Genomic DNA, 27,960 nt, shown 5'->3' on the forward strand with positions numbered 1-27,960 from the left:
TCTGGTGAAATCGAGTCCACGCACATTTACTGCTCTCTCAGAGCGGTCTCCAGGTTTAGCGTAGTCCAATCCGGGCATCAAACTACGTCGAAAAAATGGGAACCATCCTCCTTCTCGCAGCTCTTCTTCTTGCTTCTTCTGCTAATCCTATAGAGCATCTTTTTGGAGCTTCTACAGAAGATGCTTCGGCCACTAGTAATGAAGAGGGAAAGGTCACGAAGACCAGCCCTCTTTCTACGGATACCGCCAGGGACACCATTACTGTTTCTGCGAATACCTCCCAATGTAAGAACATCTTAGTTCACCTATCTTGTCTTACTTGCGGTATGAATGACAAAGACGGAAATTTGGGTTTACATTCGGCTTGGATAGTAATTCGTGCAACATCGTTACCGATTCCGAAAATCATTCGTGCAGATATAAAAGAGCAGAAAAAACTAATCCCCCTTATGGGCACAATTCCCTAGACAGGGCACAATCTATAAGAAATTACCGGAGCTGATGCAACTACAGTTCATCTTTGTTGCCCACCATACGTAATTTTTGGGTGCTAGTGCTTTTAACTCAGGTCCACTAAAACTTATTTCTCACTAGCCCTGCCAAGGTTCTTTGCTGTTTCTTGCTGAATTAAGACACGAGAAACATGTGCACACAAGGTTAAATTAGCTCAGTATTTCTAAAAACTACAGGGCCACCTATTAGCGCAACAATAAATCTTCACAAATTCAGAGAATTGTTTAATAATACGTAGTATTCTTACGCCGCTTGTCCAGAGTGTGTGTTTTTCACAGCCAAAAATGGCTATGAGTAGCAAAAGATGTAGGATTATTTTATTCCATTTAATTTTTCTTTTGTTTCTTTTCTCCAATGATATAAATTTACACCGCTGTAGCGATGAAGTTCCTTTACTTCGCTATTTATGTTTTCTTTCCGAAGCTGCAACGCGTACTGCAGAATTGGTCAGTTTAGGCAATTTTTTATTCGTATTTCCAGCGTTTTTCGCGGACGTTTTTTGTTCGCCCTCGGTTTTTTTTTTTTTTTTGAGAGACGTATTAAACCCATATTTTTTTTATTTTTACATAATTTTGGGAGAAATTTTACTGTTTTTTTTTATCGTTTAGTTTATTTAAAATCTGTCGACCGATTATTTCTATTTACGCTATTACCGTATTTACTCGCATAATGATCGCAGTCTCGTAATAATCGCACGCCTGCAGTTCGTCGTCAAAATACGATTTTTTTTCCGCGCAATGATCGCACCCTGAACTTGCCAGAGCCACATGCCATGTGTGTGCCAAGTCCAGCTGACGATGGTCGTGCTTACCTACGTTTCCTCCTCTTTCAAAGCCGACATGGCTACATCACTGACGTAGACTTGCCGATATTAGCGATACCGGCACGCATGAGTTCATTATTGGTGCGGAAGAAAATCGCACTAAATGCACATAATGTACTCACAAGACGAAGAAGAAAACGCTCTCAGCTTGCTGCGTCGCTAGCCGTGTCCCGCACTGTGACAGCAGCAGCCACTTATTGGTCGACCTGTTCTCCCCTCGCAGCAAACTCGATCCCGCGTGTTCTGTAATTCATGAAAACACAACATTTTGAGTCATTTTGCAACGCTGCTGGCAGTGGTCCCTGGAGTTTTTATTATGCTTTTATTGATTACGTTTACCATGTTCATAAGACCTACCGTAAAAATTCTGACCTCCAACTTGCTTGCGTTTTCTGCGCTGAAACTTTTTTCGCGAAAAAATTACCTTGCGTAATGATCGCACCCCTAAATTTGCATCATATTTTTGCAAAAAAAAAAGTGCGATCATTAAGCGAGTAAATACGGTAACGATTAGGAGTGTTATTTCCGCTAAATCTGCATTTTTGTGGAAATGCAGGGCTTTACACGGTTTGCTCAGTTTCGCCATTCTTTTTTCGTATTGCAAACGTTTTTTTCGCGGACATTTTTTATTTAGTATTCGGTTTGGGAGGAGACGTATAAGATGCATGTTTTTGAATTTGCTCAATCATTTTTGTGAAATTTTCATTTTTTCAATTTACCGGATTTTTTTTTTTTTTCAAAATTTTGTCCCACCAATTATCTCCAGTTGCGCTATTACAAAAGTAAAGGTGTTACTTCTGCTTAATCGGCATTTTGTGGAAATGCAGGACTTTACACGGTCTGCTCATTTTCGGTATTTTCATTCGTATTTTGGAAGTCCTTTTGTGCACTTCTTTCGTTTATTCTTCGGTTTTGGGGGAGATGTATAAGATGCATAGTTTTGAGTTTGTCAGGTCATTTTTAGATGCAGAGCATCTGATTCACTCGCCTTGTCCCTCCGGCGTCGTCGTCGTCGTTGTCGTCGGCGTTGTCCACCCCTCCCCCATTCTCACCCATCCGCCGCTCACCCCCTCTCCTCTCCGATAGCGAACACTCTCTCGCGAGGGGCATTGGATTGGATTCGATTAGATTGGCTTGGATTGGATTGGATTGGACTGGCTTGGCTTGGCTTGGCTTGGATTGGATTGGATCAGATTTGGATTGGATTGGATTAAAGTGGATTGTGTTGGATTGTGTTGCGTCATAGCCGCGGCAGACGCGCTGGGGCCGGCGCATGTGCAGTACTCTCTCTTCCGCGGTTTCCTCTCCTTCGGGCGCGCTGCGCATATAACCGGTGTGCCTTTCTCCGGCGAAGCAACCTCCACGCTTGGCTCAAACACCTAGAGTCCACGCCGCTTTACAAGTACGCCAACGTCGTCATCGACTGGGACCGGCTTACGCAGTCCCCTCAACGTTATGCGCGCTATAAAACGCGGTCCCTTCGCCGCTCCGCCTATGCGTCGCATCTACACAGGGGTTCCCGCGAGGGGAGCTGGGAGTTTTTGAGGAGGAGGAGGAATAAACTTTATTTCAATATTAGTTTTTGTATTAGTGGTAATGGGGAGTCTTCTCAGTCCAGAAGTCCCTGGGCGGTCGCTGCGAGGCGGGTCCCATGGCTATTTGTGTACACCCTAATTTACTGTCTTTGTGGCCGCTCAGCGGCCTAGTGTTGACTAATTGATAGGTCCTCGTCACTCTCTGTTGTGGCGTCTCTTTGGGAGGGGGACTTTTGTAATTAAGTTTAAGTGTATGGCGTTATGAAGTAAATAGGGCTAGCTGCCCGCAGGACTTAGGATTTGTGACCTCCGATTTTGTATGCTAGTGGAACTCAGCCGGTAGCGCGCCGAAGACTCCTTCTGGGCTTGCAAAAGTGGTGGGGGACCCCACGATGAAATACGGTGATACGTGTCCTATTGTCTCACAATAAACCCTTGCAGCCAAAGTCGCGCAACATATCTCCATGCCCGCCTTTTGAGTGTGGCTTTTCTGCATAACTCATTCGTTGTTCAAAAAGCCAGCTTTAAAATTTGTTCTGTGCGGAGGCGTATTCAAACATGTCATGCGGCAAATCCACTTTCTTTAGTTCGTGGAAGGGTTTGGAAAAAAAAAAAGAAATTCGGGAGTATCGCGGAGGGACCCACAGAGTCCGAAGTGTCTTCACGTTCCTCTTTTTGTCTGCGGACCCCCATCTGAGAACGACGGCCCTCCCTGTGTAACGCTTTGTAAAATAATACGTGTAAATAAACTTGGCTGTTTTGAAGTGTACTGTCGTTTGTTTGCCGCATACCGTACACCATAAGCTAGTAATTTTTTTATCTTCCTTTGGATCAAATCCTTCAATTTCAACTCGTGTCACAGAAGTGCGCAAGAATTGTCAATGATGTTTTCAAGTGCAAATAAGTGTAATCGAAAAATATAGTTTGCATGCGTTTCGATAGACGCTGGGCATTCAAGGCGTGGTTCAATAGGTATCTCCTATCGCAATGTAGTTTTTGAACATTCAAAGTATGTGTCGGTGCCTCGAACCTGAAAAAATTGCCAATCTGGATTTTCCCGAGCAATTGAGAAATGGCACATATGCCGCATACGGCAAACCAGGTTTCATAAAGCAATGCAGTACATACCTAAACACCGCAGTATTTGTCAAAACCGGAGCATGTAAGGTTAGCATCAATAATTTTTCCAGTTCGCTAAATTCTCGGGACGCTATAATTTATCATCTACGCTAAAAACTGACAAAGATGGTGTTTCGTTTTATTTTCTTCGACTGGACAGTGTTTTTTTCCTCCTTCATTTTCTGCTTCAATATACGACGCGGGGGTGGGGTGGGGTGCAAAAAAAAAAAAAAACTTCAAGCACGACGTAATCACCAACTTTGCCAGCGGAGCCGCGTTGGCGCCAATTGCGCCAGCGCGCCGTTTCCGCAGGTGTATTGACCAGCAGACAGCAAAAGGGCAGAGCGGTTCACCTGGCGTCATTTTATCGGAGCGTGAGACAAATGCGAAGAAGCGAGCGATAGCGGCATGCGTGCTGTACTGCTAGGCCGCGCCTGCGATGTACGCGGTCTCGACAGCAGGCGCCGCGCAACCAGACGGCGCAGCGATTAGTTTTGGCCACCGCTCCCGTGGTCCGTTTACTTCAGCTCACGGCTGTACATCGTTCAACGTGAAACCGGGGCTAGTGTAGTGTTCCACCGAGTTCTCTGCGCTTGTTGTAGTTAGAGGGTACTTCAAGAGAGGTAACCCTTCTCTATTAATAATATATCGAAGTGCCGTCCTTTGGGAGTGCCAGCTTTGCACCCCCCCACACCCCAAAGCCTTACGCTGAGCACTGAAATCGCCGGTCAAGTGGTGTTGAAGTGAACTGTAGGACGTGCAGTGAATACGGGGTTGAACTTGTCGCAGTGCTTCTGTGGGAAGCTGTATATTTTGGTGTATGTATAATGTATAATTGTACGCGTTCTTGTTCCAAAAGACGTGACGAGCTCCAGCGTAATGTAATGCAATTGGACATTGTGTGCCCGAATCATGGTCACTCTGTCTCTGTGGACGACTGTGGTTCTGTATTTATCATCGCCTTAGGGCTCGTAAGCGATGGAGCCAGCGAGATGAAGAGTTCTTCCGGTTTCTTGAAGTAGCATTCGATTAGATTTTATGGAGGTATGCTGTGTATACTGGGAAAGGGGTCTAGACTTGCCCTTATCGTCCCTGCAGGTCCATTGCGGCATTTGAAGGTGGCAAAATGTAACCCTATAGCAGCGTTATTCCTTACTTATGCCGGGTGACTGTGTATGGTCTGATGCATAAAAAACCGTGACGCTTGAAGAATGCAGTTTCAGCTTCCACTTGTTTTAGCCAAGCGAGGATTGCGTCTATTTTCAAGATTACATTTTGCGACGGAGCTGGTAGACTACTGTGAGATGAGAGATGATGAGGTCCATTTTGATCTTGAATTCGGTGAAGCACTGTTCAGTGGTTTCATTATACTCCCTGCTTGCTTTCTACGCGTGGGGATTCATTTCAAATATCTTACGATGCGCCCCTCGGGTTAGGTACAGGTGCTATTTACGAGGATTCCTAAAGAGAAGGGGCATCTTCTACAGACAATGCGTGATAGTTTATCACACGACTTTCCCTGAAAGTGCCGGTCAGGCAGGAATTCATAAAGCAAAACCTCGAGCAGTAATACAAAACTGAAGGAAGTTCACACGAACGCGTTAGACTTGAAGGTAGCTAAGCTGTACGCCACCTACAGGGCCATTACGAAGGTTTGAGTCCACGATTGGAGCTAATCTGGCTCTTCTTCTCTGCCGCAACGACCTTTACTCCTTCATTGTTGTTGTAAGTGTGAGCACCTTTCATTTTTTTGGAAGTGATACATCAATTTTGAGGGGCGTACGCTATGACGTGTTTTTTTTTTTCGTACCAAGCTAGTGTACCCACGATTACAGCGAACGCTGGAATTTTTCCTGCCAATCTTGCCAAATTTCTTTAAGTGGGTATGCTTGCCTTGACAAACGTGCGCTCGGTATCGGTGAACTCCCCGTTGAGTTCAACAATATTCCCAGTCCTTTTCTTTTCCCTTCTCTGTTAATGAATCACCACCACCACCACCCCACAGGATTGCAAGGCATTTTCTTGGTATTTTTATCTGCTGACACGAAAAATAAAGATTTGCTAATCAGCTTCGCTGCTAAAAAAAAATCCCGGTTCCCACGCATGTGTGGGTATCGACGTAAAGCGGAGCTTCAATGATGTTTACATCATCTTTATTGCAAGTGTTCTGAACTGTACAGCGCAACTTAATTGTAGACCCGTTTGAAATGATTGCATGGGCCTCATAGCAAAACTGGGTTGATACGAAAGTGCGAGTAGCCTTTTTGTTCGCTTGTCGCTTCTCGACGTAGTGCGCACGACGCTGGTCGTATTTCGTTGCCGCTACGCACTGTTGCACTACCCGACGTCTTCTAGCCATAACTTCGCAATCAGCACTACGTTTTGCTATTAGCAAAGACATTCGTGTTCTCCGTGACCCTTCATTCGGGACTTGATATCCTGGACGCTACGGCAACGTTTCTGAGAATTTCGCTGGCCACGTGCACGTCTCCTTCGGATGAACCGACGGCAGGGAAGAGCGATATTCGAGTGGATTGGGGGACACCAGCGCACCATCTGGTGGTTGTGGTTTCGTGGGTAACCCAGGATGCTCCTCCCCATCACAGCTAGGGAGAGGGGTGAGGAGGCGCCGCCGGACACAAGCGGTGCATTCGGCCAGGGGAACAGCAGCCAGCAAGAACCCCTTGAAAGGCTGCGAAAATGATGTATGAAGCTTCGCTTTAAGACGGTTCTTCCGCATTGTGTGATGTCACCGCGGTGAACTGGACCGCATGGTAAATGATGTATGAGTAGCCAGCTCATATATGCAAGCCAAAATGTTATGCAATAGCGGTGGACGCCAGGATCCCACACATTATCTCAACACCCTAGAGAAAACACAATTCATTTTGGTTTAACTTCCCGCCACGACAGTGGGAGTTAAAAGTGGATTCAAAAATAGCCATTTCCAAATTAGGCTTCGCGATATCGACTGCATAAAGCATACCAGTAGGAAACATCCCGGTTTGCAGACAAAATGGCACTCAATGAGCGACAGTTTTCGTAGAAGTGGAGGAACTAACGTAGACGATTACGAGAAAACACAAGACATCAGCCGGTACTGGCGATCGTTTACTTAATTAGCGCCTTTACCTTTTCAATATGCTACCAACCCAACTTCCCACCCGCGGATTCTAATCTAAAACATTAAGTGACAATTAGCTAACTTCGGGTGCAAAGTCACAAGCTAAGGTCGCATGAAGGTCGTATGAAACACCCGATTATTATAAAGACGCGCTATGCAGGGGGCCTCCAGCTGCAACCATAATCTACGGTGGTTGTGAGCTGACTGGGAGGGCAAGCGTTGTAATTATGGATTGTATAAATTTAGTACACTATTAATTTCGATGATACTCTGTTACCTTCGGTGACGTGACAGGCACCCAACAAGCCTTTGGCTAACACTTCCAAAAATTTTTCACAGCAACCGAAACCACGAGGCACCCTTCAGACGTCTCGGTAACACAAAATAAAGAGGATTCCGAAGCAGCGTCACAGCTCCCAGGCGAAGAAGTCCCTGAACCACCAGATGCTGATCCGATTGACTGCAAGAATGGTAGTGTTCCAGTAAGTATAAAAAAATATAATTTTTCTTGTGATTCCGCTTCCCTTTAGTTTCTGTAATACACTTCACAAATATTTGTAATATCGTGAAAGTGGCTCGGCGACCGCTACATCAAGCGCTACGACAATTATTAATGCGCAAAGAAAAACTTAAGAATATTCACTCTTTTTATATGGCATGTGTTCGATTGACGTTTAAGTCGGTGAGTAGAATTTTAAGCAGCAGTAGCCTAGTGCTGAACGAAATAGCTACTTAAGTCGACCTTGTTCTGGTAATAGTAAATCCGCACAGGACGCGAGACTTAATTTGTTACATGGTTTAGCGTAGTGCTGAACGAAATAGCTACTTAAGTCGACCTTGTTCTGGTAATAGTAAATCCGCACAGGACGCGAGACTTAATTTGTTACATGGTTCATTATAAGAGTGGGAACCTGTATTGCTGGGTATTGAATGGGAGACGAGCCCCGGCACGCAGCAGCCACTACCCAAGCACAGTAGAATGTAACTAAAGGGCACTTTTTTAAGACCTGCCGTTCAATGACAAGCATGTAGCGACAAACGCTATCTCGGAACGTTCCGGTGAGTTTGCACTGCCGAGCCAGGCTCAAAGTACAATACCGTCGTGTTAAGCGCATAACCCGGCCCTACAAGGTAGCCGACACCCCCATCTTGACAGACAAGGAAAAGAAAAAAAAAATCGCACATATTAACCACTTTGTCGAAGGTCTATTGGAACCTTTTAATCAATGCACGAAATTGTTAGAGGCTTTCACTCTCTACCATAACTTGAATACCATTTGTAGCTTTGTCACTCGTTGTAACTGGTACCGTTTCTGTAGAAACAGCACACGTGCTATTGGCATGCAATATCAAGACGGCATGTCCACCCTGGGACAAAAGTTTACGGGATACGACTTCGGCTTCCAACGTTAAATTCTCTGCTCTCTGTGAGCTAAACACTTAATTTGGATTTGTAAGCGAAGCATCACGCTTCACAGCATATCACGCTTCGCCGAATATCACGCTTCGCAGTATAATCACCATACGCGCAGCAGGAGCTCCGCCGGGTAAACCGCCGCCGGATAATGCCACCCCAAAGAAGCGAATCTGCCTCCCGAGCGAGGTGGGCTCCGAGGACACCGGGCTGTATTCTGCAGCCCAGCGGTGACAGCACTGATGACGACTTCGAATTGGTGCTCGGGAAGAAGGCGAAGAGAAGGCTGCGTGCAGCGGCTTTTCTGTCGACTGTCTTGTTCGTCTTGTTCCTGCCAGAGTCCCCGAATGACAACCTCATAATGTTCAATCGACAACCAATTTTTCTTTTCTTGGAAGCCATTTTGCTCGGGGAAATTAAGGAGGGCAGAATTACCCACCGAAAGAATTATTTTGCTGTTGACGTCGAGCAACCAGACGCAGTATACATCACTCTCCCGATGCAGGGACAAATGAAGGTTCGTGCCTACGTATCTCCAGGCCAGGGCGCTTTCGTGGGTGTCATCTATCATGTTGACGTCTCCATTCCGGGTGCCTGCTTACCCATCCTTATTAAACCTGTAACAGGTAGTGCAATCATCAAGCAGGTTAGTCGTATGGGAAAATCACGTGGTGTTAAGCTCGTGTTTAAAGGTGACTGTATTCTAGCGCATTTGAAGGTGGGCCACTTTCGGCACGCAGTGCGACCTTTCGCACAGAAACCACTGCAGTGTCGAAAATGCCGAAATATCGGCCACGTTTGCAGCGTTTGCGGTCGAGGTACTGTGAGGTACAAATGGGGTGGGCCTTATGATACTAAAGACTGCAACGAAGCTGGACTCAAATGGGTCAACTGTCACGGCGCACACGACACTTCGTCGAAGACCGGTCCTCGCCTCATACAGGAACGAAAGGCTCTGCAGCAGATGGTCAAAGACTACACGTTGCACAAAGACGCATCTTCAAAAGTGCGACGCCCCAGACGATCGCGACGGCGCAGGTAGGTGTCAAAGGCGGCCAGGACCACTCAAGTCAGAATCCCACGGCTTCACAGGCACCACCTCCGCCACCGCTGTTAGAACCACCTCCACCACCACCAGGAGCACTTTCAGCGGAGTCAATAAGTAGTCTGGCCACAGTTTCATCTGCAAAGGTCAAAAAAGCCGGGAAGTCATCGTCACCAGTAGGCCCGTGGCCAAGGCTCCGTCTCTCGCAGCGGTGGAGCCCCGACGGGCGTATGCCGAGTCTAAACAGACCCCGACTGCTCTGTCGAAAGAGGACGTACAGATCGTCGCGGTTCTCAGGGCATTGATCAACGCCATTCGTACGCTACTGCATACGTTGAAAACACCGCCGCATTGAGCGCTCTCGAAATTCTGGGTGCCTGGGTCCACTACTGGCCGGACTCGGGTGGCATAATGGCCTGTGTTGCCGCATCATTCCGTCAGAAAGTCCACGGAGCGTCTATTTTTCAGTGGAATGCAAGAGGTCTCAAACTTCGAATTCCTGATATTCGACAGTTTGTATTAAATAATCCGTTCCCGATTATTGGGATCTGCGAAAAAACCTACTACTGCAATTATACTGTCCTGCTATGAAGACATCGAATCATCTACTTGTGGACAAGCAGCAAATTCATAGTATTCATTCGCCGGGAACTCACCTATACTGTTCATTTGGTACGCCCGAACGATAACCAATACTTATGCTTAACTGTTAAAAAGCGAAAGCTCTCTTTAACGCTCCTCGGTGCCTACATACCCCAATAAGCTATCACTGATCGACAGAGACTGAAGAATATCTTCCAATCAACCCCAGGCCCTTGGATCCTTACCAGAGGTTTTAATGCCCACCACCCGCTTTGGGCAAGCTCCAATATGAACGCTAGGGATAGAAGACTTGCATCATTCGCGTCTGAATACGGGCTTTGTGTACTAAATCATGGCAGTCCTACATTTCTCCGCGGCTCGAAATTTGGAAGCGGGCGGGATCTGACCTTGGCTTCAAGGCACTTCGCTGGACATCTCCAATGGTTTACTGATATTGAAACCCACGACAGTGATCACATTCTCCCATATATCAAAATTAAGAGATTCTTTTAGGGGGTTAGGGCAAACTTTTTCGCCCAATGTTGCCAGACATACTGACTGCCGGAAATTTCAATCCCTTGTGGAGGACGCCTGCTGTGTGCGCCTTTCCACAAGCTTAGAAACCGCGATCGGCAGTGCAACCCAGGCTTGCACGCGTACTCTCACGATTACACCCAAAGTAACAGAATTTGATATCGAACTTGAACGTCTCCGGGCAATTCGACGGTGTGCGGAGCGACGGTATAGGCGTAAAAAAGCTGTACTTGACCTAAGGGTATACGCCTCGAGCGCGGCCTCTAGGGGCGCCACTGAAATCCCCCTAGCGGCCCGTTTCAAAAGCAGGCGCGGGAGTCCCCGGCCCGCTCCCGCCTGTCGCCGTTGCTTTTGGGGCTCGTTCAAGACAGCGATTTACCGTTTGTCCGCGTTCGAAATACCGAATAACGTGGAGCAGGCACTCTGTTTACAAGCGTGGTGTGTTCACGAGAGTATAAACGTTTATGACGCGATCTTAGTGAGATCTATATGAGCGCCGGCGTGTGTCACAGGCAGGCGTCCCGAAGCAGCATTTGCATGCAGCTGATTACAATTCCGCTGCCCTGAAATTTAGTGGCAGTGTCTCCGTAAGCAGTGTTTCCTCCGATGGTCATGTTGCGGCCATACACACTATGATGTAAATCGACTTTGTGCACTTACAAAATCCAGCGGAGCACTCATACCTGACAGCACGCAAGTTACGCCTGCCAATATCACATATCAGATATTGATCAGTACCATGAACAAGCCAATGCGGCACAAATTCCACAAACATTGTACCAAATAAGTACGATGGATAATGCAAAATTACGTTCCGGAGTCAGCACACGAAGACAAATTTAATGCTGGGACGTCTTCTCCCGAGGTGAGCGCTCGCAAAGATTCATCTGTTCCATTTATCCTCCACGAAAAGCGCGAAGATGGGCGTATATTCCGCGTCCGTGACCAAACTCTTCTTCGAAACATCGCCATATGACACAAGGAGACTGCAGAATATAGCATAAACCGAAATCAGAGACCCTCATCAGATACGACACTCTTCCAACGAGCTTGTGTGTACGAGATTTCGGCGCACGTTAAGGATCTCCAGGTGGTCAAAATTAATCCGGAGCCCTCCACTACGGCGTGCCTCATCGTCTCTGTTGTGTCGGCGCGTTAAACCCTGCAATCAATCAATCAACTCTTCCAACGACACCTCGTATCGCGTGAACTGCCTACCCTGTATTCTTCAAAAAATGCGACCGCCGAGTGATCAGCCGTTCGTTGAAGGCAAAAAACAAACGAAAAGTGAACACACAGCTTGTGTGTGTGATTAATAAAACGTTCATGCGTTGATTTCGCTCCGCATTTGTAAACAACGATAGTTGAGCGTCCTCCTCCCGTCCCCCCCCCCCCCCCCCCCCCCTCCCAATGTCTAGCGAAATATCAGAGCTTTTCGCATCTAGTTAGTCTGGTGAATACTACCTGGCTCAAACAAGCGTCTTTAGCATTTCAGAAGCTGCACGCGGTTTTTTTTTTTTTTTTCAATTCCCGTATGACTATTCTATTTATTCCTGACTTGCAGACCATTCATTTTCCCGTGGTTTCATTACATATACGTTGGTTCTTACTATAAGGCATGAGTGGGCACATATCTGACAATGCACAGCCTTTGAGCGTACTTAACATTTTCGCGTAGCTTATATTCCCATAAAAGGCACAAGTTTTTTGTCAGCTATTGGGTTATCACATCCCCGAAACATATTTTTCTACGACGTACATATTCGAAGCAAAGCCGCATTGGTTCTCTGCGCTGCAAAACGAACCAACCTCTTACAGTGCCAATATCAGGTCTAAACGAGGCGTCAATAAATAGAATTCACTTGTGCTGACGTGTTCGAAGGTGACAGCGGTGATATGCTGCTGCCGTCGCTGACGCCCGCAAGAGCGGCCAAGAAGCGCGCAGAACCGCCTCTCCGGGTAGCTCTTGTTGGCGTTAGAGCGCTCTACCAAGACGCAGCTGTTTTTTTTTAAGTGCCCTAAACGTGCAGTTAGCTTACAGACGTCACCATAACAAGTTGTTTAGTGCGCGGAAAGGCAAAGAGAAGCGAAAGAGAACCAAAACACTGCATGACCACCTATCAGCCACGCAGCGCTAATCCCGCGAGCGCCGCGGAGAAGCGGCGGCAGGCGGAGCAGCGATCGCGAATCTCGAGGCGTATACCCAGAAGCTAACAGAAAAAAATACAGCACCGCATCGCTCAGGTCCAGGCACGATGGTGGAAATGGTTCTGGGAGTCCTTCGCTTTTGTCTTCTGTATGGAGGGTAGTGCGTGGCCTGGTGACACTTGTGCAGCAGCGCTGTACATTCAAGGCTTTGGCACTACATGAAAACCATCAGAATCTGGAAGTCACAGAAGATTTGTGCGTGAGGGTTGCCTCTAGACTTGATGACATTCGATCTGCAAAAATCCGTGAAGTCCCTACCTCATGCGATCAACGCATGGACGTGCTCGTTTCCATTTAAAAGTTAGACGCAGAGCAGGCTTCCTGTGGGCGTAGTTCATCCCCGGGTCCCTATGGGGTCCCCTACTCCACACTATGCCACCCTACGCCACCCATTTAAAAGTTAGACGCAGAGCAGGCTTCCTGTGGGCGTAGTTCATCCCCGGGTCCCTATGGGGTCCCCTACTCCACACTATGCCACATCTACGCTCACTCAAACTCAAACTCACAGCGAGCGCAAAACTCAGAATTCACTCGGACTCAAAACTCAAAATGTACTCAGAACTCAAAATGTACACAAACTCAAAATAGACTCAGTATTCAAAATGTACTCAGTACTCAAAATGTACTCAAAACTCAGAATGTACTCAAACTCAAAATGTACTCAGAACTTAGAATGTACTCAAACTCAAAATGTACTCAGAACTCAAAATGTACTCAAACCCAAAATGTACTCAGAACTCAAAATGTACTTAAACTCAAAATGTACTTAGTACTCAAAATGTACTCAAACTCAAAATGTACTCAAACTCAAAATGTACTCAAACTCAAAATGTACTCAAAACTCAAAATGTACTCAAACTCAAAATGTACTCAACCTGAAAATGTACTCAAAACTGAAAATCTACGCAAAACTCAAAATGAACTGACTACTGAAAATGGACTGAAAACTCAAAATGAATTCAGAACTCAAATGGACTTACAACTCTCTCGTGCTAGGAATTTACTCGGACTCAGATGGGCTCTGATTTTATTAGCATACATAGTTCTAAAATTCACGCGTGGTAAAAATATTACGGGTGCAAATTCGTGAGCTCAAACTCTTGCATTCGGTACGATATGACACCGTAACTCCTGTGAGGTCGGAAACAATTTTCGTTGCAGATTTAATACAGCTATACTACCTGCTGGTCATGATGATTAGCGCTGGTTGCAAGCAATTGTACATATATATTGGACACCAAACTCTTGATGTAGGCTCCGTAATCGTGTTCATTACAGAAGCGGTCCAGACTCGATGGTGTGCTGGGGCCCAGGGGCGAAATAAACAAAATTGGGCGAGCGGACGTGCGCTCACTACTCAGTTCATTTACGTCGAAGCTGTTTAGGATTACGGTTCCGTGCATTCTTGCTCTGCATCCTGAAAAAACGCCTTGTGTCAAAGCGAACTGTCCCCGCGAGTCTCTGAAGCGCAAGGCGTCCATGGATATGCCTTTGTTTTTTTAAGGCGTAGCTTCTTTGCCGAGTACCCCCATCCCTCTTCCCCGGCCCTGATTGTGTAACGCCTTGCATTTCCACAAAATTGCAGATATCACAAGTTCATCCTGTAATTATTATAAAACCGTAAATGTAGATAATTCATCAAACGAAATTTAAAAAAACTAAACAAAGGAATAATAAGAAAAAATATCGAAAATGGTGAACCGTGTAACACGGGAGTCATGGATAGCCACAGATTGGTTAAAATTCAAAGTGATGTGCCGCTAGGACATGTGGGTATCAAATTGAAGGTCTCGAGCAGGGAAATCCCGTGGGACAAACAAAAAATGCTTCATGTTCATAATCATGACTTAGTTATCGTGAGTCATAATAAAGGTTGGACTTCATAATGATGACCCGTAGGCATATGGCGTCTCAAATTAAATGTTTCGATTCGGGAAATAACGTTGGACAAATAAGAAATACATCCTGGTAGTAATGCCATAGTCATGGTGAGTCATCGATTGGGTTAAAAATAAAAATGATGCCACCGCAAGGTTTGGGTTTCAAATTGAAAGTCTGGATGAGGGGAACCACTTGGGACAAATAAGTGATGCTTCCTCGTTATCCTCATACGATATTTATGGTAAGTCATAAATTAGGTTAAAATTCAAATAAATTCTGGCAGGGTGTGTGGCGTATCAAATTAAAGGTATCGATGAATAAAATCATGTGGGACAGATCAAAAGGGCATCCTGCTGCTCAGTACTAGTTAGGAGTAAATTGCGCTAATTCATCGCAGATGCTAGAAAGGTAGCACAAAAAGAATTGTGGGGTGAAAGGGGAGGGTTTGAGAGAGAAGAGTTTGAGGGAGAAAATTTAAACCGTGCAATGACCGCATCGTAAGATCATTATGTGCACTCACTTCATAAGTAAACATTCGGAGTTGTGTCGTAAGCTCATCGGGGCTGTACAATTATTGGTTTCCGGGTCTGGATTCGCGTGTAGCTAAAGCGAGTCGATTGTTGGGTTTAACGCACCGACGCAACACAGGCGATGAGGTGCGCCGTAGTAGAGGGCTCCGGATTAATTTTGACCACCCGGAGATCTTTAACGTGCGCGGAAATCTCGTACACACGGGCGTTTTTGCTTGTCGCCTCCATCAGAAAAGCAGCCGCCGCGGGAGGGAATCGAACCCGCGACCTCGTGATCAGCAGCACAACGCCTTAGCCACTGAGCCACCGCGGCGGGTGTAGCTAAAGGGAAACATGCTACTTAGTAATGGCAAGTTCAGTTTTGAAGGGACGGCAATATTGTAAGCGCGAAGCTTTGAAGCATGAAAATTCATGTATTTCACTTCCACATTATCCCCATCATCAAACGCTTCGAGGAACACTTCGTCTTCTTCCGGACTGACCATCATCATCACTGGTTTCTGGACCGGTGTTCGGAGACGGCTGTGTCGTAGAATAAGCGTCCTACTTCACCAGGTACCCAAGGCCCTTACAAATCAAAAACCCTCATCTGGCGCTTCAGAGGGATCAATCGCGCTTGCGGCATTTGACCAGGCCCATCTTTAAAACGTCGCTTGGTCGACACCCTGCGGCTCACAATGTCTGGAAGAAAGCCCGCGTAGCCACTAAAACAACGCTGGTGAACAGCCACAGGGGTAAGATGGAAATTGAAATCGGGGAAACTTTTGTTAATGTCGGGATGGGTCAACATCTGCCGCCAACCACTGCTCACTGTACCCCGCTTCTATAACTTGTATAGACTAGAATTTTGCTGGGTCGTCCATTTTCTAACGATCGAGGCAACACCTGGCAGGCATTTCTTGGGGACTGCGGGGCGAGCAGACGACGTCGCATTCCCACGCTGTTGCTCCGTGCCGCGCGTGAATATCAGACGTCCAGGAGGCGTCGAAAATCGGTAAGTGTCACTTACTCGGTACGTCAGCAGCGCCGAGTTCAACTTGGCTTTAAAGAGAACGTTCAAAGCGTCCGGGAGCTGCCAGATTTGCCCATAAAATCTATCCCCAAACCGCTAAAGCGGCGGGACACAACACAAGTGCTTTGTTCTGACGGGGGTTGCCTGTGAGGCTACGTTTAACCGTGCAAGCAGGACGCCCCACTTTTCGTCCCCAATTCATGTTTTTTTTTTCTTAATTGTGGGAAGGTTGCCGTCATTGCCTTTACTTGGCAATGTGCCGGAGCTACTCGTCCGGATGTGATTACGCCATTGTTGGCTGCACCCACAATCACCGTTAGAGCAAAGGGCTCGTGCAACAAACGTGTGAAGTGCACCCCGGCAAAAGATGTGCCTGCCTGTGCGGAATCTATTCGCTGCACAAATTTTGTGCGCCCCTTAAGTGCCGCCGCGAATTGGTCGCCGGAAAGACTTCCAACCAAGCAAATTTGCCAGAATACGTAAGTTCGTACGCTGCTTTTGGAAACGCGGTTTATTCATCCTCATGTTCGATTCCTATCGAACGTTTTTGTTCTCTGGGTGTATGTTCTGTTCATCTCATCGATGGGAAGCCGACAAAAATCATTCGGGCACCTGTGATGCAGCTCAGGTATGCGAAAAAGTTGAGCCGAAAGCTAAATAAAAGCGCCGCGGTGGCGGAGAACGCCCAGTCGTCTCAGGAAATAGCTGTTCGCGGTTCCCAACCGCAGCTGAAGCGCTAAAGTTCTTTTAAGCAAGCAAACGGCCGTGAAATCTTGGTGCAGCAGATTTGCCTTGCAGTTGCCCCTGTTTGGCAGCAGGAAATAGTGTTATGAGGCGGCAACTATTTTACTTTTATGAGCATGTACGTCTACGACCTGCACAGTTAAAGGAGTATTTCGTGGCCTTGTTTAACAACCAACTCAGTATGAGGTATGGGAGCGCGTATTACAGGTCAAAACTTTCGCGCACCGACAGCAGCAAGCCATGCTTGGAAATTTGCACTATCGCGCACGCGATCGGAGGCATTCTTTGATGGCGCCAACCCACTTACTTCCTAGCGTATACGTAGGAGGCATATCAGTCCAATAGTTACTAAGCTGTTTCATGGGAACGCAGGCTTGTTGGCGGATGTTGAGTGCTGCAATGTGTCGAACCAACCACGCTTTCAAGCTGGCGTGCCAAGAATTAAGTAACGAGTACAATTATATCTATCTGGTACTGAATAAGACTTTTTTTACTTAACTGGTCATTATTCAGTGCCATTATTTCTGATGGTTGCATCCGATCCACCTTCCTTCACCCAGGCAATATTTTGATACCCTACACGCCCTATCGGCAGCACTTTGAATTTTAACCCAATCATTGACTAGCCAAGACTATATCATGATGATAAGGAGGACGCATTTTTTTATTTGTTCCAGGTGATTCCCCTCATCGAGACCTTTAACTTGATACCCAAAAAGCCCTATTGGCGTCACTGTAAATTTTCACTCAATCTATGACTCACCACGGCTATCTCATAACTATAACCAGAAAGCATTTATATATTTCTACCACGTAGACATTTAATTTCATACCCCACACACCCTAGCAGGATTATTTGGAATTTTAATCATATCTGACTATGACTGTAAGCAGGACGGATTATTTGTATGCCCCAACATGATTCCCCTAATTGAAAGCTTCAATTTAATACCCTATTTGATTTAGCGTCCTTACCTTGAATTTTAACCCAATCTATGAATCACCATGACTAGTATCTCATGATTACAACCACGAAGCCTTTTTTCTTGTTTGTCCCACGTGATTCCCCAGATCAAGATCGCAAATTTGATCCTTACACGTCCGAGCGGGGTTACTTCGAATTTTAACCCAATATAAGACTCGCCATGAGTATCTCATGACTATAACCAGGAAGCATGTTTGTATTTGTACTACGTGACTCCCCTCCTCGAGACCATTAATTTCATACCCAACACATCCTAGTGGCATCAATTTGAATGTTAACCCAAACAGTGATTAACCATGACTATCTCATGATATAGCCATACCGCATGTTTGTCCCATGTGATTTCCCTCATCACTACCTTCAATTTGATGCCCCGCACACCCTAGTGGCATCATTTTGAATCTTAACCCAATTTATGACCTATTATGATTATGTCATATGATAATAATCAGGAAGCATTTCTGCATTAGTCCGACGTGATTCCCCTCATCGAGACATTTATCTTCATACACCATACGCCCTTATGAATTTGAATTTTAACCCAATCTATGACTAGCCATGACTAGGTCATATATAACCATAACGCAATTTTGTCCCACGGTATTCCCCTCATCTAGACCTTCAATATGATTCCCCCCACGCCCTCGTGGCATCATTTTGAATTTTAACCCAATCTATAACTTATTATCACTGTCTGATAACTATACACAGGAAGCATTTTTTTATTTACCTCGCGCGATTTCGTCAATCGGGACCTTAGACTTAATACCTTACACTCCTTAGCGACATCTGTTTGAATTTTTACACAACGTATATCATAATGCGGTCATTATTCTATCTGAACGGGTGTCGCGCAGTCAGTTCAGTTGCAACTCATTTGAAACAGCGGAGGGGACAGCCGCCGCCCCTTCTGCCCGGTGCTCACCTCTTCCTTTTTGACCCCAGCAAATCAAACCGTTAACAGAAGCAAGCGAAGAACCGGCGAGAAAGCGCCGCTTTGTGCTTTCCCACCACCCTCTACCACCTTTTTAGATGATCCACCAAAAGGGAAAGGTGCGATAACCCTTTGTATGACCTCACCAATCAATTATTATTCACACACCCAGCCGCTAAATCAAACCTCCCTCCCCCCCCCCCCCCACTACCACCACCTCCCCACCTCCCCACCAACCGATCATGCACGTCGCGAATGCTGCCGTACCGCAGCTAACCTAAATTGCGAGCACAAAGCAGCACATGAAACTTAACCGCCAACCATATTTGCCTCCTAGGCTACTCATATGCACTCAGAACTCAAGATGTACTCAAACTCAAAATGTACTCAGTACTCAAAATGTACTCAAACGCAAAATGTACTCAAACTCAAAATGTACTCAGTACTCACCATGTACTCAAAACTCAAAATGTACTCAAACTCAAAATGTACTCAGTACTCAAATTGTACTCAAACTCAAAATGTACCCAAACTAAAAATATACTCAGTACTCAAAATGTAGTCAAACTCAAAATGTACTCAAAACTCAAAATGTGCTCAAACTCAAAATGTACTGAAAACTCAACATGGACTCAGAACTCACTCGGACTAAGGCGTACTCAAACTCAGTCGGGCTCAAACTCCCTCAAGCTGAAACTCACCATGCTATACTAGCCTCGCACTCACCACGTGAGTTTGAGTCCAAATGAGTCTGAGTGAGTGGATTCATGAGTGAGTCCGCCGACCTTTGGTCGTTCGTGAGGCTATTCAAGACGCTCTGGAGTACTTCGGACTTTGTGCCTGAGTTTGCCGATGGGTAGAAAGGTTCTTGTCCGGAATATCTTTATATGTCATGACAGAGGACGGCCCAACATCACAGCACTTTATTCAATGTGGTGTTCCTCAAGGTAGGGGCTAAGCCCAACGCTTTTCAACCTAGCGATCATCTTACTTGTGCACGCTCACCCCGAAAATGTCCCCGTCTCCATTTATGCCAATCACATTTGCCTCTGCAGCTTCGGGTGTGAACCGACCACAGCTACGGGCACGAATTCAAAAGGCGGCCAATGTCACGGGATCTTACCTGCAAAGGTAGGGTCTGAGCATCTCTGGTGACAAGTGCGCGCTTGTTGCATTTACCCGCAAGCTCATGTTTCGATATTCCATCAAGATCAATGGGAGATTGGTTCCCTACTCCAGGCATCACAAATTACTTGGCGTCATCATCGACTGGAACATTTCATGAAGCGCACGTGTGACTGTCCTTAAGAACAAACTTACCACTATTGCCCACATATTCGGATCTATAGCCCGAAAGGCGTGGGGAACATCGGTAAGAGGATTGCTGCAGCTAAATCCTGCACTTTTTAGGAGCCTTGCGTTACAGCTTGTCAGAAATTTCAAATACTTGCTCCACTAACCATCGGGTAATACACAGAATCCATGCGCTCGCTCTGCGTACGTGTCTTGGTTTGCCGCGCTGTGCATCAACAGTGGACACCATTTGCATCGGTCAAAAACACACAATAGCAACGTATGTGGCTACTGAAACACTACGCCTGTATATCAGGCTCCTCACGAGGCTGCCATCTCACATTTTGGCGCAGCTCCTTCAGAAACGACCAGGATCGACGCTTACATCCATTGTCACAACGCGCAGGGCTGAAATCCTGTCGAGGTAGGCCCCTGCGGTTACACCGTCCCCCCCCCCCCCCCCCTTGTTGCCAGTCACAACCTGAGATCAGTCCAAAAATCTGCAAAAAAAGCCGACTTGCTGTTATTTGTCTTTCAACAGCTTACAATGCCGCTACTGCATGAATGTTACAACGACCGTAAACATGTATACACAGATGGCTCAGTAACGTCACTCAGTTTGGCAGGTGCCGTGGTTGTTCCAGCAGGTTTTACCACAACTCGAATTCGTGTTGTCCAAACCAGGACCTCGACATACAGAACCTGCAGCCATTTGTGAGGCTCTTCATCACGTTATCGGAGCTACTCCTCAAAATTGGGCTATTTTCGCTGACCCCAAGGCTGCTTTACAAAGATTACCCACTGCCCTGCGCAACGGCCCCCTCCACCAACTGGTAACAAAAATTAGAGAAAATTTCCATCAAGCCGTTACAGGCGGCCATGATATAATATTCCAGTGGCTTCCAGGTTACTGTGGAATCATCAGCAGCGTATTGGCGGATGAAGCTGCTCGTTAAGGCCATGGGAGCGAACTCACCATCCTGCTTCCGCTTTCATGTACCGATGCCGCGAAAACGCTTCGCTCCTTTTCACGTATAATCACCATGAAGCAATGAAACATACCGGACTATTCTAATCACTGTCTCTATATTCAAGATCCCCTTCTTCAGCACCGTCTTCCGTATGGGCTGTCTCGACCCTAGTCGACTTTACACTGTAGACTGTGGTTGGGAGAGGCCTTCACGAAAGCCTACTCCTTTCTCATCGCGATGTCCAGCAGCCCCCACTGTGACGCCTGTGGGGCGGAAGAGACTATAGAGCGTGTGCTGTGTCGCTGCCCCTAATACTCGTCGGACAGGAGCATGCTTTCAGTTACGAGACTTGATGCCCAGGCTTGACGTGAATGCGATCATCTGGCGTAGTAGCGTTTTGATTTATCCTACTGCCGCGTTTGGCGCCCATTTACGCGGCCGATATCCAACTTCACTACGAAGACAAGACGAGCCAGAAGCGTCGCTTGCACAGGCAAACTCGGGAGCGTTCCAGCATATTTTTTTGTTGCCGGGTTCTTGGGGCGGAGTTAAAATTCGCTTTTTTTACCCTACGCCGAGATGAAGTTACAAAACGGCATTGTGAAAGGGCGCCAAACGCCGTGTTGCGCATAGTGAAAGTGCTCCAACGCCGATCGGTGGTCTTCACACATCAAGTCTGGCCACGAAATCCCGTGACTTATTTCATCGTGCAAACTCAGTTTGTGGCTATAATGCGCAACATGTACTCAAAGGCACGCGCTGCGTTATTCTAATTCACGTGAAAGCATCGGTAAATACATTAAATGAAGAGAGAGAGAGAGAGAGAGAGAGAGATCTTTAATGAAGCTGGCGATGTCAGCCGAGCTAAGCTGCCTGGCTTGCTACGCCAGATGAATGCGGTGACGATGATGAATATAATAATGAATAGGAACACATATGATTATAACTGTTTACAAAGTCTGATGAACACTTCTGTCTTTCAGGTACGCCAATAAGGCCTTTGTAGCATGAGAGGCATGTTTGGAAGAATGGAGAGGTTCCCAAACAAACTGATCAGCAAGGAGAGACTTACTAACACTAAAAGAAACTCATCATCACATTGGAGTGATGCGATATTCGCGACTTATTTCGGAAGTTTGGTCAGTTGTTTTTCTTTGTTTCCAGAGAGGGAGAGGGAGAGAGGGAGAAAGAGACAAGGAGCGAGAGGGAGAGAGCTCTTAATTAGAAGAAAGCAGAGAGGTCTGCTGGCATGTATTCGCCTACATGCTACTCTGAGGGAATGGGGCGAAGAGAGTAAAGGCCTCATAACAACTCAATGTGCTAAACTCACAAACTTTTCATCCCTCCGCGGATGTAGGACGTTAAGCAATTGGTGCTTTTTATTATCATTTTTTTTGCTTCTTGGTTTGTTTTTTTTAGTTTTTCTCTAGTTTTATGTTCATCGTTAAGGGGGGTGTTAAAAACACACTTGATTTAATGTCTTTCGTTTTCGTTCCGTTATCATTGGGTATTTCATTTTTTCTGAAATTTTAACGCTTTGCCCAATAGCGTCTCTTGCCCAATTATGTTACACTATTATAACAATTCCAGTGGCATATTTTTTAGCATTTTATATGCGTATATATGCGTATATTTTTTTGCGTATTTTGCGCTTTTTTGAGGAGATACGAGCCCTTAGACTACTGGTTCTATGGGGCACTCTCCAGAGATGTGTACATTAATATATGTGTGCTGACACACTTTTGTGTGCCAAGCGCGCTTCCTGAATACCGCAGAATAACTGCAGGGTGCCAAAGTAACACAACATCAACTGGCTGGCTGTGGAGACTACGCGCAAGGCGCATCAACGAGAATAAGCCGTTTCAGAGGTGCAGCTCAGTTAATGATTCCCTGCGCCTTGACCATGTCAATGCTTCACGGCACGTCAGGGCGATGGATAATGTCTCTGCCCCAGCGAAAGCTTTCAATTTCAGACTGAATTGAAACAGAACGTTTCTTGTGCTGAGCAACACTCAGTACTCGTTCGCATTAAGACCGGTTGAGGCGTACGAGAAGAACAAAAACTGGGTGCTGGGATTAGAGCGCGGCAAGGGGCCTGATTTTAAGGCCAGAGCCCAGCCCGAGCCCACTTTGTGAGGCCCCAGCCCGACCCGGGCCCGTAACACCTAGCCCGGGCCCGGCCCGGGCCCGCACATTTATAAGTGATCCTGACCTGGGCACGGCCCGGGCCGGTCGTCTCAAGCCCAAGCCCGGCCCGGGCCCGGTCATTTATTTCTGAGCCTAGGGAGGGCCCGCGTGTGAGTGACCACGCCCGGTATTGGACGCTGAAGAAAATTTGTTTATTATATTTGGTTCAGTGTCTTGGTAACGGGCAGTCAGACGGAGCATCTAGTCTGAACAAGAACGCCATGAATTGAAACGTAAAAGATAAGGGTTTAAAAGTGCACGTAGTGTAACCTACACCGTCTGCAGTTCACGCTGCATCGGCGTTATACTAGCTCGTATACTTACACGAGAGACACCATCCCCTTTGATGACCAGACTCTTGGCAACTTTACGTGCGTCTCGGCCACAAGTTGGTATTTCTGAATTTTTTTGCTCCGCATTTGAAACCACGAGTATGTAGCGCGTCGAAATATTTTACCTGTTGTGGTTGTTAAGGGGTGGTGTTTTTCTAACACGCGAGTTTGATTCCCGGCCACGGCAGCCGCATTTCGATTGGTGCGACATGTAAGACACACGTATACATACAGATAAGCGCACAGCTCCAGGTTATCTGAAGTAATTACTTCCCCGCTAGGGCATTCCTTGTAATCGTATCTTTGGTATGTTATACACCAAAATATAAAATCTTGATGCAGTACATAAAATTTAATTAAAGTTACAGTATAGTAACTGGTATCAGACCTTGCAAAACACGTTTTTAAAACAATGCGTACAGCTAACATCAAGAATCGCGTAAAAATATACTCAGAATATTCATTTTAATGCTATTTTCTACTCTTCACGTCGGAAATAATAACGACCGGGCCCACAGCCTCGAGCCCGAGCCCGGCCCGGCCCGGCCCCACAGCGTCGAGACCGAGCCCGGCCCGGGCCCGCCGCGTTGAGCCCGGCCCGAGCCCGTGGCGTTGAGACCGGGCCACGCCCGCGCCTGCTGATAACCGATTTCGGGCGGCCCGGACCCGTGCGATGCTCTAGGTGGGATGCCATACAACAATACATGGTCAAAGAACAGATTCGGTCGACGCTGGTAAGAAGAGTCCAATGTCTGCAGGAAAGGTCTTTGTCATGCAGTGAACGTGGTAATAATGACAATGATCCCTTAAAATCTGACATTTTGCTTCGTTCGCAGGGCCACATTTTTGCGCTGTGTATGTTTGTGTGCGGGGGAGATGAAGCAGTTGAAGCGAAGAACAATTCAAGATGTTACGTAAGTGTTTCGTTACATACATTTTGGAACTGTGTCGAGCAATAATGTATTGCGTTCGTTCGTCAATCCTTAAAAGAAGCCCCATCGCTTGGGATCATTTAAACCTGCTGCCAATCGAAATCCAGAGGCCGAAAACCCATAGGAGATAGGTAGATATAAAATGGCTACTATGTTAACTTATCATATACACTGAACTAATTTGCTTGTTAATTTTTGGGCAATTTCAGTACTCAGGTCCTTTATTGGGTGTCGCCCTAATAAAATATCGCGCAATGTGAAAACCATAACAGCTGCTTTGGAAGATTCGCGTGGCCTCCTATTGTTCACCAGCCTTTGTATATACTTAATGTTGATGTCATAGCCTTACAAGAGACGGGCAAAGCAGTCAAACCGCCAGGAATGGGAACAGCATTGCGGACGAGTGTCAAAGGAAGGCTCTGAGACAGGGCGACGCAGCGCGAGCTGGGAACCGCTGATGGGGGAGTGAGCGGCACGAACATCGGAGTGCTGTCAGTGGAGGAGTTAGTCAAGTGGTGACGGGCGCGGCCGCAGAGTTCAGCGGAAAGTTCGACATCATATTAACAATGCAGTCCGGTGGCAAAAAGCAAACCCGCCCACCCCCCTCCCCAACCAGCAAGTAGTCACGATCATGCCCATGACGGGGCGTTGTGATATATCTGAAGGTACTCGTCATAAAGATAATTTTATTGTAGATAGGCATATGTATTATATTCCAAGATAAATTTTCCTCCTCAGGAATAAATACATAAATTCCATGCATAAGAAATTTCCTCAGGCAGCGTAAAACCTTAAAGATCTTCAATGCCTCGTGGAGTTAACCAGTACGCCACCAATGAGGGTACAAAGAGTGGTAGGTGAATGTGGCGGAGGGGCATCGTGACGTACTACGTACGAATAAACATTGTCGCAGCAGCACGGCGTGTATCCTCTTCGGTGACAGCAAATCAAACATAAGTGCCTCCGGGGATTTCTCAAGGAACGCGAAGAACATGTTGAAAAAGCGCAATTATCAAACTTAGTTCATATTGATTCAATCAATAAACGGGTACTAAAGTTACCCATCCTTTATTTGTATCGTTTCCCATACGGTGAATCTAAGCGGTACGGCAAGCTCTAGTTAATCGCAGTGAGCCTGTATTGCCTCCCTAAAGCTCTGGCGGAAAATGTCCACATGATATGCTTGGTGTTTACTGCCCTTAAATATTCTGACGGTAAACAAGCGCTATTCTCGAACTACTATTTCGGTATTTTAACCAAATCTAGAAATTTTATAGTGGTCAACTACGATGTAATTTGTTTTAGGGCAGGTGTATTAAAGGGAGTGTTACAGTGTTTTTCCGAAACCATACGCCAATGTATTTAATGAGGCGGCTATAAAACATTTGTAACCGCCAATGAAAGTTTAGCTCTTACTGAAGCAATGAAAAACTTTTAGTAGAAGTGGGAGTTTACGTAAGCATCATAGTAAAATTTTGCATAATTCTAGATTGCTGATTGCCGCGAAGTATTCTTTGAGTTGTTTTAATGTATTCGAACTAACAATATATCTACAGCGGTTCCCCACCACCGTCCTCTCCTAAGTTGCAGCACTAAGCTAAACCAGGCCTTAAAAAAATGAAAGGCTCTTTCCTAAGAAAACAACTGGTTAAAACGTGAAGCTTTCTCTCACAGAACATGAGTCAAAGCCAAAGTCTGAAATGCACTTTCCAAAAGTAAAAAATCCAAGCTGCCATGTCCACTTAAACTCAGCCAAAATCCAAAGCCAGCGTCCAACCCCTCATTACCAAATTGTAAACCCAAAGCCCCACCCTGCTTAGAGAATGTATATTATTATCATGATCATAATCATCGTTTTTCTGCAGTATGCTTAAAGTCGGCCTTCCTGCTGTGTGCTCAAATGTATTTTATCTTCAGCATCGCTTTCTGCTGTGTATTTAAAGTTAGGTTTCCTCTAGCGCATTTTATCATCATCGCTTCCCTCCTGTTTGTTTTAAAATTGCTTTACTTCAGTGCGTTTTACTACAACGCACGACGCCATCAGTGAGTAATAAATGACTTCGCTTCAACAGTCAGTAAAACACTATCAAATTTGTTCAAAGACATTAGAATAAACGAATATAATGAACCTACGACCACGTGTGCGCTTATCTCTATTATGCGCGAAGTTCCCTTCAAATGTGCCCAAGGTTTGATTCCCAGGGAAACCGTTGGAATGTGTGAGTCTTCTCTATGACGCTTGTGCGTAAGGCACTGCGTAAAAGATGTTATATTCATTGTACTCCACCTACTTCATCGAAAGTAGCACCGCTTTCATTTTCACTCAGAATACTATCTGTTAGAGTGAACTGAGAAAATAACACAAGTTACGGTACGTGCTGCTTTTACGATCGTTTGGGCTGTTCATGTTCATCCAGGCGCGGGTTTTTCCCTGAGCGCGTTTATTCCTATGAATGTCTGTAATGCAATCAACCGGGCTAAACAGCGGAGGCATCGCGTTAGGTTATTTCAGTAAGTTGTCGGTGTTCCCTGCATTGCGCTGTGCTTTATTCCATAAAATCGAGTGGTGAGGTAGGTATCGAGGTGTCCCAAAGCCATAAGGTTCGATGAAAAGTATTGATTATTGAGCACAGTGGCATTTTTGTAAACATGCGCAACACATTGCGACGCTCGACGCCAAGGCGGATATAGCAAAGATTTACCAGCTAATGCAACATTACCATTTCCCAAGAATCTGCACGCCTTTTCTAAGATGTGTTTAGCATTTGAACGATAACAGAGCTCACGGGTTTTCAGCGACATTGGTTTGCCAAGAGGGATTTGTATGTGCAGATAAGATGTGTGTTAAAGCCCATTGGTGCGTGCGCACTTCGCTCAACCCTTACTGATTTTTTTCTTGCTTGTTTTGGCGTTTTAGTTAAACCAAACACAAATGACGCCCGGATCAGCGCTTGAAGTGCGGAGCAACGCAGAAACAGCCCCGACAGGCGTCTGCATAAACGGACTTTGTGTTGAGTTACGAGTTACGGCCCCAGAAAGTTCTTCAACATCTGTCGCCTCAGCGAGCACTACCGCAGAAAGCACTTCATCAACTGCTGCCCCAACGACAGTTACCGCAGAAATCACTTCAACCTCCACCCAAATGAACGCTTCAGGTCCTTTGTACATGCCCGGGCCTGTCGCAGTTGACTAACCCGTACGACGCGAGATTTTAAAAAAAATTATTTAAATAAAGTTCTGGCTCCCAAAATAAGGAGGGAAC

The 27,960-nt window shown here is 46.1% G+C and overlaps 1 long non-coding RNA gene across 1 annotated transcript; it reads left to right on the forward strand.

The window, feature by feature from the left end:
- Positions 1 to 54: 54 nt before the first annotated feature.
- On the forward strand, positions 55 to 27,934 carry LOC144144426 (uncharacterized). Its single transcript, XR_013317252.1, has 4 exons — positions 55 to 285; positions 7,454 to 7,596; positions 24,603 to 24,680; positions 27,616 to 27,934. It is a non-coding gene; the product is annotated as an uncharacterized LOC144144426 (long non-coding RNA).
- Positions 27,935 to 27,960: the final 26 nt, after the last annotated feature.

The sequence above is a fragment of the Haemaphysalis longicornis genome, unplaced genomic scaffold (assembly GCF_048455015.1).
Source record: "Haemaphysalis longicornis isolate Haplotype H1 unplaced genomic scaffold, Haemaphysalis longicornis Haplotype H1 scaffold_7, whole genome shotgun sequence".
NCBI lineage: Eukaryota > Metazoa > Arthropoda > Arachnida > Ixodida > Ixodidae > Haemaphysalis > Haemaphysalis longicornis.